Raw genomic sequence first — 13,258 nt, forward strand, 5'->3', positions numbered from 1 at the left:
TTTTAATTAGTTATTTTTTTAGTAGATTTTTTTATATTTTTAAAAGTTTTATTATCATAAATTAATTTATTATATATAAATATATAAATTAAAAATTGATTGAATTAATTTTATATTTATTTTGTTTTATTTATAATAGTTTTTAATTGATTTATAGTTGATAATATTATTTTAAAATTTTAAAATTTTAAAATAAATGATAATTTTATTACTTAAATTAATTTTATTAATAAAATAAAATTTCAAAATAAGAAGTATCTAAATAAAATTAATATTAAAAAATAAAAGAAAATAAAAAAGAAGATTCAAGTTTATTTTGTAATATTGTTATATTATAATTGAGAAATATATTATAAATATATTTTATAATATTAAATTAAAAATTAATGGACGGTTTAAATTAAATTTAAAAAAAAATTAAAAATATGTCATTTTAGATAAATTTAAATTCCACCAACAAGAATGCATCATAAAAATCAACTTGAAAAAAATTGAGATAATATCTTGTAATTAAGATTTTGTAATAATGATTATCTCTTAATTACTGTGATTATTTTTATTATATATTATAATGACTGATCTTGCTTTCAAAAAAAAATGACTGATCAATTATAATTTATAATAAAAATTTAAAAATATTTTAATAAATAAATTAAAATAAAATAAATATTAATATAGCTATAAGTAATAATTATAATAAACTTATTATATTAAGTGAAATTAATTTCTAATGTTATTAGTTTTAAATTTAGGAGAATTAAATTATTTATCATAATAAAAATAATTTATTGACTTTAATATAAATTTTAACATTTAAAAATTTTAATTATAAATATATAATATATAAATTCTACATTTATCTAAGTATATAATTAAAATTAAGTAGATAATAATTTTATTATTTAAATTAAATTAAATTTAATAAAATTTGAAATTTGTATATATTTAAATTTATAAGTAGATGATAATTTTATAATTTTTTTTTGAAGTAGATGATAATTTTATAATTGAATTTAAATTTATAGTGAATAATAAATTAAGTAGATAATTATTTTATTATTTATATTAATAAAAAATTTAAATTTTGAGATATATATAAATACTAAAATAATATATTTAAATATTAAATAATATTAAAAATAAAAAGTAATATATAAATTTTTTAAATAATAATAATTATATGTATAATAAATATATACCTATAAATATAATATATTTATATTATACCATTAAACGTGCAAAGTATGATGATTAAGACTAGTAGAGCTAAACTAAGACAGAAATATAATTAGAAGTGAGTATTCTTTGATTTGATTTTGAATTAAAATAAAAAATTAAAATTAAAATTAAAATTATAAAAAATTATAATTGAAATCAAATAGAAATTAGAGAATAATTGAATCGAACCGAATTAAATCAATTTAATTTAGTTCTATAATTAATTTGATTTAGTTGGATTAAAAAAGTAATAATCAAAATTAAAGATACAACATGCATACTACATTCTTTCCCCTTCTTCCCAATTTTATGACCAAATCAATTGTAAAATTATTCAAAATTCAATAATTTTATTAACAAATTCTTTAATTTCAAAAATAAAGCAACTAATTATGATTATAATTATAAATATAAAATTATTGCAGAGAGAGCTATGGACAATAAAATATTGATTTGTTATTAATTACAATTATAATTATAAATATAAAATTATTACAGAGAGGGTTATGAATAATATAATACCAATTTATTATAAATTTAAACACAAGAGACAACCACGCAAAGACAAGATGGAGAATTTGTGATGACCATAACGACGAGACAATCCATATCACACAACAATAATATTGAGGTTCGGAGAAAAGATGAGATTAGGAGCGACATTAATTACAAGATCGAGAGTACGATCAAGGGCAATATCAATAGTGATATTCAGAGCACTAGTGGAGAGATTCGGAGCATACAGATAAAAAAATTCAAAGCAGCAAAATACTTGAATAGCTTTGAGATGCGATGCAGTCGAGTGTGGGATGAGTTAGATGGATGGATATGTGGTGGTGTGATGATGCCTGAGATCTTTCAAGCATTTTGACAACCGAAGAGGAAAAAAAAAAAATTAAAAAGGGGAGGTGATGGAATGGACTAATTTAGAAGCCTAAAATAGTGTTTGGTTGGTTTTTTACTTAAAAATATTTTGATTATTTTTATAAAATTTAATGTAAAAATAATTTTAATTTTAATAGTAGAATCTAAAGAGCTACTGCTTGGTCCTGTATTTGATTCAACATACAAGGGCCTTTTTGTTTGGGCCTGATTTTGGATTTCAAAGTTTTGTAGCTATCTATTATATTTCATCTGAAATGAAAATATTTCTTATGATAAACAAAAAATGAGAGGGCAAGTCAGAAATACCCTTAACTATTATATTATTTATAATTAATTTTAAAGTTATTACAAATTTAAAATTCTGAACTTATATTGGTTTTTTATTTAAATTTAAATTCTATTTTGTTATAGAATTAAGATAAATATTTTTTTGTTTTAATTAAAAAAACAAATGATATATAAATTTATTATTATTTAAAACTTTTTTAATTTCATTGGTCAGATTGTTTTTCTATTCAATTTTTTTAAAGCTTTGTCCTGTGGATGAATAACTCTCACTTCTCTGCAAGTCTTCTCCCAGTGGAAACAAAACAGATGATGAGACCCCGCATAAATCTTACATAATAAAAACAAACATTTTCTAAACATTTTGGTTTGATAATTATATTCAAAATTTTAAATTTTATATAATAAAAATAAATATTTTTAATTTATCATGACTATATTAAAATAACTAAATTGAATATTGAAAAGTTAGCTGTATAATATTACCATATTAATATTTATATTTTTTTATTAATTAAAATATAATGAGTTTATATATATATATATATATGAGAAATGAGAGTACTAATAAGATTAATAAAAAAATATTATTAAAATAAAAATATTTATTTTAAAAATTATTTTATTAATTAATTTGAGTCCTTTCATGTGGTATGTGTTTTTATGCCAACACAAGAACCACATAATTTTTCAACATTTAATTTTCATTGAAATCTTGACGCTATTTAAAAATTTAATACGAAAAATTCTAAATCATAACAAATTAAATTATCATCTCCTAATTCAAAACGTATGAGATATAATTATATTTGAGAAGTGTTGAGAGAATAAAAAAATAAGTAATACGCTTTTTAACATATGTTGATATGCAACATAATTTCAGATCGTATAATGCATGTATGGCCGAATTGTACTTAATTGAGTGAGATTTATTTTAAATTAATTTAACCTAAATTAGAAATCAAAATCGTGGAGCCTATTTAGAAAAGAGATTTCTCTAAAACAATGTAGAAGTATCTCTAATATAATCTAAATTTGACTATTTGAATATACTCTTATATATTATAATTACATTTTTTTACAATAAAATTAAAATTTTAAACTATAAAAATACCCTTAAAGTGGCAGTTATGAATTTAATAAAAAAAATGATGTTATAAATAATATTTTGATTATTTTTCATTATTTAGCAACTTATCAAGATTTAACCTTATGTCGTCTTAATATGAATCTCCTCCCTATGTAGTTAATTTACTAACAATTACTACTTACATTGATTAGTTGGTTAAGAGTGTAATAGAGCAATATTTAAAAAATATTTTAATATTATTTTTTATTAAATTGTGTAACGAGATTCTTAATCTCTAAAATTGCCTAATTTCTTGATAGTTCCAAATTAAGGTCGTCACGAAAACTTTTGTAATAGTAGGCTAGATATCTCAATGACAAATAGCAAACTAGTACAATACTCCTCTAACCGTAACAATTTTTTTTTTCTTTTTTTTTCTTTCTTTATGCAGCTTGAAGATGGAGATATAATTTGCTTTCAGAAATCCCCTAAAGTTGGAAGCGGTGAACAATGCCGCTACTCTAACGTTCCTTCATTTCTTGATTATGTGCATAACTGCCAGATCCCATGACGTTTCACTTCTGCTATTTCTATTTGACTGCGCTCTTGACGGAGCAGTAGGGGAAGGACATTTATACCCTCATTTTCGGGTGAAACTCTGGTCAACCGTGCAGATCGACGTGAGCCATACATCATATTTTTTGAAAAACAACATTTAAACATATAGACATTAAAATCATATGGTTCATATGAATACACATAAACCCACATCATACCTATCATATCACATACATATAGTTATAGCATTACACATCATTATCGTGCTTTGCATCATTTTTGTCTTTGACGACCATGTAGCCCCTTTGAGCCTCTTCACGATCCCATATCTAGGCTTCATGCATTGCATGTATTGGACTCCTTCCACTCATGTCACTGTTATTTTTGGGATCAATTCTTTTTTTTTTTTTCCTTTTTCTCTTGAAGTAACTTTTCTGATGAATCCTCCTAAAAAAAAAGAAATCTATGCGGAAAAGAGATTAAATAGGCATCTTTCATATTCAGCTTTAAGCAATGCAGCCCATCTCCATATATAGCTTTTGGATCTTATATATATACATGAATCTAATTTTCTTTTTTGCTTTTTCACATGAAAAAAATTCAAATAATTAATTTTCAAGAATAATTTTTGACACAAAGAAACTAGTCTTAAATTTTACGGCAGACTTGAACCAGTCTTAATTTTTGCTGTTGACGTTCATTGAGACTCACGATAGCTTTTCGAAAAAAGAATTTCGAAACGCACAACTTTCAAAAGTGTGATAATGGCCACAAATTTGTCACAAAATTCAATATGAAAATTTAATCATCTAAAGAGTCAATTTTACATTTTAATTGGTTTTTTTTAAATATTTTTATAATTTTACATATTAAAATTTTTTTCTATTATAAATAGCTTTCATTGTATATTAGAGGCTTCCTTTCAGTTTTTGAAAAATTTCAATAAGATTTTTCATCTTCTAACCTATTTTTTCTCTTATTTGTTTTAGTTAAATGATATTAGTTAAAATTCTTGACGGAATTTAATCAATCTTTTATTAATTTTTTTTAAGAGTACGAGACTTTAATTGCTTAAAAAATGAATAAATAATTAAATTTGTTCGTTTAAAATTAATTAATAATTAAAGTATTGCAATTTTTTTTTTCAATTTAACACAATGACTCAAGAATTGTCCACCAAATTAATATGCATTAATATATTTTTATTTAACTTATAGGCTCAACTATTATAGAGATATATTTATGCATTTAATTAACTAAAATAAAGTTTTTAATAATATATTTTAATTGACTTTAATTGAAATTAGGAGAAAATTGAATCTCATATCGAAATTAAATATGTATTTCAGCTATTAATTATAATCAAATTAAATTAAAAATATATTTTATGTTATTAATTAATTATTAATAAACAAAGCAATTTTTATTTATAAACAAATATGAGTTAATGCTAATAAAATAATTAAAAATAATATAATTGATGTTGAAAATAAATGGATGACAGTAGTTGAAATGAAACTATATTATGATTGGTCTAATGGAGTTGTGCTGTGATTGATCTACCTGTAAGATAAAGAACATGAAATAATTGGCGCTTACTGTAACCATTTCGACGCTCAAATCAATAAGAGGAAGAGTAAAGCGAGTATAATTATTAGAACTAAGAGTTGTGGTGTGAGAAAATAATGAACTTGTAATTCTGTGATCGTTTTCATTTTATACTGTAAGAAGATTAAGATAAATATAATATTTTCTAATAATTTGGTGATAACATAATCAGTTTGTTGATAGGGGTCTTCACCGGCTAATTAGTTGAAAATCTCGTAATCGCAGGCGTAAAGAGAACCTGCTGAATTGTAATCGTTAACAATAATTTCTTTATGGAGTTTCACTCTGAAATTAAGAGGATGAGTCTGATCGATCCAAGACCGATCTGTCATGAAACACCCAATTTTTCTCTTAATTCCATACACCATGATGGTCCGAATTTTTTTTTTTACGAGTTACACCGTGATTTATATTTGCCATGTGACCATGATAATAAATTCAATATTAAATTATAATTAATATATTATTTACTATGTATTTATTTAAGGATTATTAATTATTAAATTAAGAATTAAAAAAAATTACTAACAAAAAAATAAATTAAATTAAACACATGTATTGTTATTAAAATAATAACTTTTAATTTAATTGAATCATTTAATTATATATAACCCAATAATACACCTCCTTAATAAGGATTAGAAGTGTCAAAATTGACATTACAAATGAATACTAGTAAACAAAATTTAGATTGCCAATGCTTATAATTATGTAGTTGAATTTGAGCATTCCCTAGAGCAGGAGCACTTAAATTTTACTACACAAGTTCATATATATAATATAATCGGAATGGAAAACTAAAGACTGAACCAAATGCCAGAGATCGAAAAATCTAATGGGTGCTTGCACGAGAAGAAAGCAAATAGAGAATCTCTCTAGCCATCAACGAGAAACAGTTCGTACCATAGGATTGACATCATGATCCGTGCAAACCCTCCCTACTCATATTCGTTGAGGAACCAACATCGGAAGAGGAAAAACAAAAGTCTACTAGCCACTCTGCTTAATATGATTTAAAAAAAAAAGGGAGATTATCCACACCATACCTAGTTGGAAAATATAAAGGAGGAAGAGGAGCGGCTGAGTGGAGAATTTAGTGGGTTACTAGACGATAGACATTCCACAGAAGTGTGGGTGCAAAACTTGGAAATAAGTGTACGATCCATTGCTTTCAATAGCTTTTCACTTGGTAGTCACCAATCACTCTTTAGGCCCAATTTCAATAGCCACCTTTGTCTCTTTGCCGCTTCAAAAGTTCTGAAATTGTGGTGAGACCCACTTCTATATTCTTTCATTCACATTTTAATTAATGAAAATTTATTATTTAATCTATATAATATAAAAAAAATTTTAATTAATTTTTTAATTTTAAAAAATATATTAAAATATTTTTAATATTTTAAAAAATTTTCTAATCAAAATTTTCATTAATACTAGTTATTACGTATTATAAAAAATTTAAAATATTTCAATATAAAAAAATTAATTAGTAAAATTTTTTAAAAATTTTATTAATAATTTTTTTAAAATTATAAAAAATAAATAATAAAATATTTAACGATTAAGGTTAATAAAAAATTAATTAATAAGGTTTTCAAAATATTAGACATATTTTAATATATTTTTAAAAATATGTCTTTTAAAATCAATCAATCAATTAATGATTTTCATATCATAGAATTAAATAATAATTTTCTTTTTAATTAAAAATATTAAAAATAAAGATAATTATAAAAAACTACCTATAATTTACTTGATTTTCAAATAGAGTCCTATAATTTAATTTAATAAATAAACTCTTATACCTTTACATCCTTAACTGAATGAAACTTTTCTCTAATACTATTAAATATTATTGATAAATTATAATTTATTTTTTGATATTTAGTGGTAGTTATATTTTAATCTTTATATTTTTAAATTTAATCTTTTAAATTTTATTTAATTAATAAAATAATCTCTTAATTTAAACTTTATATTTTTAATTAAAATTAATTCATATATTTTTATATATTAGTCTGTAAATATTATAATTATTAACGAGTTTTTATATTTATAAATTATTTTTTTATTTATTAAAATTTTATATGATAAAAATAATAAAATAAAAATTAAATAAAAAATTATTATTTTCATTTTGTTCTAATTACATAAAAAATTATTGAAAAAGAAAAGTTAGACCATAAAGAATCGTTTAAGCTTGAATTTAATAATATTGTGTGAAGATTTTTATTTAATTTTTACTTTATTAGTTTATCTTTAAATATAAAATATTAAATTTAAAAAATATGTGAAATTAATTTATAAATAATAATAATTAGGAATAAATTTATAAGAATGTAAAGATAAATTATAATTAAAGAGATTATTTTATTAAAAAATAAAATTTTATAATTAAATTGATAAATTTATTAATGATATTAAAAAAACTTTACAAAATCATATAACTCTTTTTAACATAAATTAAATTATATTACTAAATATCAAAGTATAAGATAATTATTAATTATCCCTTAATTTAAAATTAAATTTAATAAATTTTATTATAAAAATACTAAAACAATAAAAGTGACTTTTTCAAAAAATTGTCTTCAACAGTGTCTGAAGTAATGTTTTCTTTTTGAAGAGCAATTTTTACTGTTAAAATATAAGTTTTATTTCAAACCATTCCTTTCTAAGAAAAAAATTTAAGTAAATTATTATAAAATTATTTATGTAAAAATAATTAAATTCTTTTATTTCAAACATAAAAAAAAATAGTATTTGAATTGATGTGGGAAAGGAGAATGTGGAGAGGTAAACGAGACAATAAGACTTAATTCTTTTTTTGAATTGGGAATTGGGGATTGAAAAAGTAGAGCGTGATACCTTTCAGATTTATTCAAATAGTTAAGATTGTAAATGCAATAAAACTTAATTTTTTAATTTGCTTGATTCCCATAAGCATATATTCATTTTTAATTTTATAGTTCATATTTTTCATGAGAAAGAGATTCATGAACATGATGGCCTTCCTTTCTTCATCATTGACAACTATTTCATCAATGAATAATGATAATGGAGGAGTGGATAAGGTCATAACAAGAACCCTGTAAATTGAACAATATTTAGATGTTTTGGTTGAAACTTTTGGTGAACCCATGTGGCAGACATGGAAAGTAACCCTTCTATTTGTGAAAAAGTTAAAGAAACAAATTAATTTTACAATTTTCAATTTTAATAAAAATATAAAATTTTCAGCTATGAAAATTATATATTTTTATGTATAATTTGATAAATAATAATATTCGCTGTGAAAAAAATGTGATGAATTGAATAGAGACACATAGTCATTCTTTTTAGTAACAGGTTTCTATTTGTCTTGTCTTTTTCTCTAAAGCATATGAGAGGTGATGGCTAACAATCGAGCTTTCCTCCCTTTTTTAACTTTTTTAAGTTTTTGTTTTATAAAAATTTTTTAAATTTTTTTTACAAAATGAATTAGTTTAAATGGAAAGAACTTATTTGATTGTAATAACATAGCTTATCTCATTTAGAAGACTGAATTTATAGGTATTGAGAAAGATATGGATTCTACCCTTTTTTTTTAGGGTTGTGATGAAGTTGAGATCCGAAGGTGATAGGATCACAAAACCTGAATAAATAGTTTGATTCAAAGGAAAATTTAATGTACTAGGATTGATTAAGGGGTAGTAAATGCAAAACATAAATGAGATTAATGGAATTAGATATTATATTTGGAAAGGTTAAAGATTTTAAAAATTGCAAAGTAGAGGTTTCAGTAAAGTGAAAATATGATCGATGTTCGGGTTTGACAGGAGTATATGTATCCTTGGTCGTACTAATTATCTTTACAATACTATCCATTAAACATGATAAAAGTGTTTTTGGTAGGCTTTTTAGACAATTTATTAATGATTGACAGTTGACTAATAAATGTTGAACTGACTAAATCATACTTCGTTTGTCGAACATGTTAAATCGGTACTGTTTACCATGCACACATTTAAGATCTTGTACAGACTCAAGGAAGAAAGTCAGGTATTTAGCTAATGATTTATTAAAATTAAGAAAGTCGGTATCCGTTGAAACACCACAAAAAAATGAACTATCAAAGACGGAAATTACTTCCTTCGGAAAAAAAAATTAGCGGCGGATCAGTGACGAATACTTTATCTTTATATTTTCGATGGATTAGTGACGGAATTTATTCCGTCGCTAATCTGTCATAAAATGTGAAAAATAAAAAAAAAAATCTAATAATCTCTTTCATCCTTTCTTTTGATTTTAGCCGATGTCTTCCTCTCCTCTCCTCTTCTCGGTGCCAGACCCTTATCTTTATCGATGTTCCTGCCGTCGCCGTCGCCGTCGCTGTTTTCGTTGCCATCGCTCCCTTCGCTCGTTACTATCGCCGCTCCCTTCGCTCGTTGTTGTTGCTGCTGTTCCTGCTGCCACCGCTGTTATCGCCGCCACTGCCGCTCCCCCTCGCTGCCACTGCCGCTCGCCGCCGTTGCCGCTTGCCGCCACTGCTGGTGACCTTGTTCAAGCTACCGATTTGGGAGTGGGGTACAGTCCATCTTGCATAATTTTTTTACTTTCTTATGACTATGGGTTTAAGAGATTGAGTGCACCATTGGGATAATTTTAATTGATCTGTTTATTGTGCATAGTTTTACTATTGCTATTTTTAGTAAATCCTATGGTTCTTTGCAATTTGTTCATCCCTTTTGCCTAGTATTTTGTATGGTGGAATGGCTATGAATATGAATGCAATTTGCTTTTACTTTTCCTCCTCTACTTGATGCAATTCGCCTAGTTTCTTCCTTTATTTTGCTGAAAGTAAATTTTGATACCTAACTCGAAAATTTTTGGTCCCTATAATAATCTTGCTTTAGCATACATGTGTAGCTGCAATAGTTGCTGCTGTTGCGCAGCATGCATGCTGCACTCAGTAGCAACTGCTGATGTTGTGCAGCAAGCTTGTGCTGCTATGCAGCATGCATGCAGCAGCAAGCTTGCTGCAAAGCAACAGCAGTTGCTGCTGCTATGCTACAGCATGCATGCTGCACTCAGCAGAGCAGCAAGTTTGCTGCTGCATACTGCTGCACAAGCTATTGCTGTGTTGTGAATGCTGCACTCAGCAGCAGCAACTATTGATTACCTTTATATGAAAAATAATTTCATTCTGTTTCATGCATAAAACTTTATAAAATATATTTATTTAATTCCTTATCTTTATATAAAAAATTATTCAGTTTTTTTTTGTTAAAAAAAATAAGTGGAAGAATATTTGGATTACTTTTATTTGAGAGTGCGCTGATGCTGTGCAGTAAGCTTGTGCTGTTCTGCAGCAACCAACTCAACTTGAACTATTTCGTGCAACTCACACAAAAAAGGGGAGTCAAGGTGTTTTCATTGATGAAAAATCACGACGAGTTGATGTAAGTTACTTTTTGCTTATTTATTGTTATCACATTATTTTTCTATTTGTTATATTATCATTAGTTGTGTATGGTTAATGAAATATTTATTATGTTTTCTTTTTTTACTTAGGGAGCTTATTTGAGTGTCATTGCTGAAAATGTGAATGACAATTGTGAGAGTCAGTCTGCTTTTGATTTGAATAAATGGATTGAAATTTCTAGAAAATTAAAAGGGAGGGTTTATAGTTTTGGATCTTCTGATATTGCAAAATTAGGAACTCTAACTACCTCTTTCTCATGCACATCAGCTCATCCTGGAGGACCTTCTCAAACTATGTTTTCTTTAGAGGAGGTTGAATAAAAATAAGAGTAAAACCGGATCAAAATGAAAAAAGACATGGAGCAAATGCGGGAGCAAATGCGAAAGCAAATGCAAGAGCAAATGCGAATGCAGATAGAAAAGCAAATAAAAGATCAGATGAAATCATTGAAGAACAAAAAAAGATCTTCACCACATAACACAACTGCAGATTCTACTTCTCTATCAGATGGTTCAACAAATTCATAGATTAATTTTAAATTTTATGAACATTGTTAAGTATTATGGATTTGTTTTAAATTTTATGACCATTGTTAAGTATTATGGATTTATTTTAAATTTTATGACCATTGTTAAGTATTATGAATTTATTTTAAATTTTATGAACATCGTTAAATATTATGAATTTATTTTAAATTTTATGAATATTATTGAGTATTATGAACATTAATTATAATTATTATGAATGATGGTTGATTTACATTAAATATGATTCTTAATTATAAATTATTTAATTTATACAAGAAATATTTAAATAAAAGCAGTAAATTATTTTTTGTGATCGAATTTTAACATATTAGCGATGATTTGGGAGAATATTTGTTAAAATGTGTTAATATTTCCGACGAAAATTTTTTGTTGCTAATTATTTCCGACAAATTAGCGACGGATTATTCATCAGATGAATTTGAAATTTCTGACTTGCTCGTCGCAAAAATTATTATCCGTCGAAAAAGCCGTCGCAAATTTATCTGATGGAGTTTAGATCCGTTGGAAATCCGTCGTTACTGTTTCCGATGAAATTCTGATTCGTTGAAAAAAATTAGCGACATAACTTTAAGCGACGGATTTGAGTCCGTCGGAAATCCATCACTGAAAGTTTTAGCGATGGATTTTTGACTGTCAGCAACGAAAAAATCAATAATGAAATTTCTATAAGTGGTGCTTGGCTCACCGCTCGAAGTTATGAAAAGATACTAAAAAATAAGAGACATGTTCTAATCTAAGCAGGGCTTATACTTTATATATTATCATGTTGTAATTAATTAGGCTTAAATTGAGATAGTTTATTGCTTAATTTATTTTGTAAAGGACTTTGACTTGATATTCAAATTTTATAGGCACATAGTGGAGTACACTAAGGTAATAGGTTCTACTCCAAACTCCCCTACCCCTACCTTTTACCTCTTGATAAAAAAAAATATATATATATATTTTTATGTTAAAAGAAAAAATCTTCATCCCTAAGAAGCAAGCCAATTTGAGTATGCTGTATAATTAATTAGAGCCGAGGCGTTTTCTATGCATAATGGTATCAAACGTCAGGTCGTTTGCAAACTTCTGCTACAAATTCTGCAAACTATTTACATGTTAATGGATCAAAATTCAGTTGGTGCTTCTTTTTTTTTTTCTTTTTTCTTTTTTTCTTTTTAAATTTTCTTTTCCTATTAGTTTATTATTTCTCCTTTTTAAACCACAAACTTGTTATACTATTGCCTTCGAGACTTCATATGCTCACTTGGTTTCATAAAGTGCTTTATAGTTCTTTCAAAAATTGTTTATTTTCTAACTTCTCATTTAATATATATTGAAATAGTAAAATTTATTAAATTTTAAAAACAATTTAGTAAGAGTATCATATATATTAAAAAATATAAAATTTATTACTTTTAACTATATTAACCACATCTGAATTTTATTAGTGTAAAAAAGCTCCAATATATCTTTTCATTAAGTTATTCTTTTAGAAAATATTTTTCTACAAAAATATATATAAATTTTGCATTGCAAATATTATATAAAAATATATTTTCTATATGTAAATTATTTTTTTCTAAATAAACTATAAGTGGCGTATAAGTAAGTGGAGTGTAATTATGTGTTTATTATAAA

The sequence above is a fragment of the Manihot esculenta genome, chromosome 11 (genome assembly GCF_001659605.2).
Source record: "Manihot esculenta cultivar AM560-2 chromosome 11, M.esculenta_v8, whole genome shotgun sequence".
Taxonomy (NCBI): Eukaryota; Viridiplantae; Streptophyta; class Magnoliopsida; order Malpighiales; family Euphorbiaceae; genus Manihot; species Manihot esculenta.